Raw genomic sequence first — 3,948 nt, 5'->3', positions numbered from 1 at the left:
GTTAAGAAGAATCCATAGATCAGAAGAAACTTTAAAAGCCTATTCTCTAAGAAAGAAATGATACCAATTCTCTACAATCTCTTTCAGAAAATAGAAGCAGAGAGAATACTTCCTAACTCATTCTGTATGTACAGCATTATCATAAGAGCAAAACCAGAAAGAAAAGAAAACTGCAGCCCACTATTTCTCATGAACATAAACACAAAAGTCATCAACAAAATGACTAGCAATTTGAATACAACAATACCCTTTCTGGTGCTTTAAACATTGAAGTAAAAAGGAAAGGGAAGGGAAGGGGAGGGAAGGGGAGGGGAGGGGAGGGGAGAAGTATACCCCTCAAAGAAACTGCTAAACAAGAAGAAAGAGAAGAATTGTACACCGCAACCAAGTGGAATTTATCCCAAGTTTGTAAGGCTGGTTCAACATTTGAAAATCAATTAGTGTAATCTATCACTTCAAGAGGCTAAAATAAAGAAAATTATATGATTCTATTAATAGATGAAAAGTAAGTAAAACCCAATACCCATTCTATATAAAAAACTTCCACTAAACAGAGGAACATCCTCAACTTTATAAAAAAAGTCTACAAAAAATTTACAATTGGTAGTCAGGGGAGTTGGGTAGTCCTTCGAAGCCTAGTGGGAGTGGTGCAGAGCTGTGGGAGGTCTTGAGAACCTCAGTTGTGCCATGCCAGGTCTAGAACCCAATAATTTAAAAATGACCACACCACACAAAACACCTCCTGGTGCAGACCCAAAGCAGTTGGAACAGTACGGGAAATTGGGTCACAAGCTGTTTGGTCGCTCTCATCTTGCAAGCCAGGACATTTGTTCTTATCTGAGAATGCTTTTGCCCTGCATGGCACATTTGGCAAGATCTGGAGACATTTTTGATTATTGTGGCTGCCTGGAAAGGGATTTGGAGTTGATCAATTACGAGATGACAATCTACAAACTTACTAGCAATCAGATGGTTCCCAGCCACATTTAGTGAACATTCAATTCAGAAGAAAAACAACAGTGAAGACATTGTGTATTTATGCAGACTACAAATCTGATGAAAGCTATACTCCAAGCAAGATTTCAGTCAGAGTAGGAAATAATTTTCATAACCTTCAAGAAATTCGGCAACTAGAATTGGTGGAACCAAGTGGCTGGATTCACGTTCCCTTCACTGATAATCATAAGAAGCCAACCCTCACATTCATGATACAGATTGCTGTTCTAGCCAATCACCAGAATGGAAAGACACCCAAATGAGACAAATTAAAATAGACACACCAGTGGAAGAAAGCTCCATTGGTAAATGTCCTCGATGTACAACTATTGATTTCATGATGTACCATTCAATAAGGTGACTTTAAAATAGAACAAAAGTCATCAAACATGTCTTTGTTTTATTTTGTTATTAAATATTGTATCAGGTATCTTTATTGAAAAAGGGTCAGTTATTTTGTAGTTTTGTATACCTTTAAAAGTGTTTTATTGTAACTATCATAAATAAATTTGGGGTTTACTATATCTATTTTCTTTAACATATAATAAAACTCACATATTTTACATTACAAAAAAAAAATTTACAATTAACATCATACTTAATGTTGAAAAATTCAATGCTTTCTCACCAAGATCAGGAACATGGAAAAGATGTCCTTTCTCATCATTGCTTTTCAACATTGGACAGGAAGTCCTAGCTACTGTAATAAGACAAGAAAATGAAATAAAATGTACATAGAGCCATGAAGGCTATTTAACCAGTTTGATGAAAATATTTCAAATTGTATATAAAACCAGCACATTGTACTCCATGACTTGCATTAATGTACATAGCTATGATTAAAAGAAAAAAGACATACATGAACTGGGAAAGAATAAATAAAATTGTCTTTGTTTGCATATAACATCATCATCTGCCTAGAAAATTCAAAATAATCAACCAAAAGCTCCTGCAAATAATAAATTATTATAGCTAGGCACAGTGGCTCATGCCTGTAATCCCAGTGACCCAAGAGGCTGAGGTAGGAAGATCACTGAGGCCAAGAGTTCAAGGCCAGTCTGATCAACAGAGCAAGAACCCATCCCTAAAAAAAAAAAATTATTTGAATTAGCCAGGTGTGGTGGTAAGTGTCTGTAGTCCCAGATACTCAGCAGGCTGTGGCAGGAGGATCACTTGAGCCTAGGAGTTTGAAGCTGCAGTGAACTACAATTATGTCACTGCATTCAAACCTGAACAACACAGTGAGATCTCTCTTCTCTTTAAAAAAAAAAAAAAAAAGTGATTATAGCAAGGTTGCAGGATGTAAGAGTATATTCAAAAGTTGATTGCTTCCCTAAGTACAACCCAAGAACAATACTACTATAGTAAATGATATTGTGTGTTTAATAAGAATTTGAAATTAAACACATACCATTTACTACAGGATCAAAAAAAATATAATACTGCCTTAGCACTTATTTCTCAGTGGCTATGGCACCAGCCACATACACCAGAACTGGCAGGTTCAAATCTAGCCCAGGCCTGCCAAACAAAATGACAACTACAACCAAAAAATAGCCGGGCATTGTGACAGGCGCCCCTACAGGGGAGGCTGAGGCAAGAGAATCACTTAAGCCCAAGAGTTTGAGGTTGCTGTGAGCTGTGATGCTACAGCTGTCTATCCAGGGTGACATAGTGAGACTCTGTCTCAAAAATAAAAAAATGTAATACTTAGGTATAAATCTAATTAAATATTCACAGGATCTTTATCAGGGAAACTAAAAACACTGATGAAAAAAACAAAGAAGAACTAAATAAAAAAAGGGACATTCTTTGTTCATGGATCAGAAGACTTAAAACTGTTAAGATATCACATCTTTTCAACTCAAAATTCCAGCAAGGTATTCTGTGAATGTCAAAAACTGATTCTGAAGTTTATATGTAAAAGTAAAAGATCCAGAATGCCCTACACAATATTGAAGAAAAATAACAAAGTTATCAAGACAGTGTAATATTGATGAGACAATAGACAAATAAACCAATGGAATAGAATGGAGAGCCTACATACAGACCCACATAAACATAGTGAATTGATCTTTGGCAAAACAGCAAAGGTAAAACAACTTAAAAACTAGTTTTTTCAACAAATGATATTTTTTCAACAACTAGACATCCACATTCAAAAGCGTGACTCCAGACACAAAACTTACACCATTCACAAAAATTAATTGGCCAGGCATGGGGGCTCACGCCTTTAATCCTAGCACTCGGGGGGCTGAGGAGGGTGGATTGCCTGAGCTCATGGGTTCAAGACCAGTCTGAGCCAGAGGAAGATCTCATCTCTTAAAAAAATAAATAAATAGCCAGGCATTGTGGTGGGCACCTATAGTCCCAGCTACTAGAGAGGCTCAGGCAAGAGAATTGCTTGAGATTGCTGTGAGCTATAATACCACAGTACTCTACCAAGGGCAACAAAATGAGACTTTGTCTCAAGAAAAAAAATTAAGTAAGTAATTAAAAAATAAAAGTAAAGATAAAAAATTTAAAAGAAATTAACTCAAAATTGATCATAATGTTAAATGTAAAATGCAAAACTATAAATTTTCTAGAATATACCATAGGAAAAATTCTGGATGACAATGGGTATGAATTTGAATTTTTAGTTGAAACACCGAAGTTACAATTGATGAAAGACATTGGTGAGCTAGACTTAACTAAAATGAAAAAACTTAAAAATCAAAATAATCTGTGAAAGACACTTTTAAGAAAATCAGAAGAGAAAAGTTTAGAGAGTGTAGCTGACAGGGGGCAGAGCAAGATGGTGGACCAGAAGGATTATTTGGCTGAGCTATCCTAGTATAATTGGGAGGAAAAAAAAAAGAGTACCCAGCCATATGTGGTGCAGGCACCTTACCCAGACTTATAGCTCAGGGAGCACAACAAGGTGATGGTGTGCAAGAGACAGCGAGTGAT

The 3,948-nt window shown here is 36.1% G+C and overlaps 1 pseudogene; it reads left to right on the top strand.

Moving 5' to 3' along the window:
• Positions 1-687: 687 nt before the first annotated feature.
• LOC100967195 lies at positions 688-1,357 on the top strand (annotated as a pseudogene).
• Positions 1,358-3,948: the final 2,591 nt, after the last annotated feature.

The sequence above is a fragment of the Otolemur garnettii genome, unplaced genomic scaffold (genome assembly GCF_000181295.1).
Source record: "Otolemur garnettii isolate 467f Iridium unplaced genomic scaffold, OtoGar3 scaffold00039, whole genome shotgun sequence".
NCBI classification, from domain to species: domain Eukaryota; kingdom Metazoa; phylum Chordata; class Mammalia; order Primates; family Galagidae; genus Otolemur; species Otolemur garnettii.
This window is presented reverse-complemented; position numbering and strand designations above follow the sequence as displayed.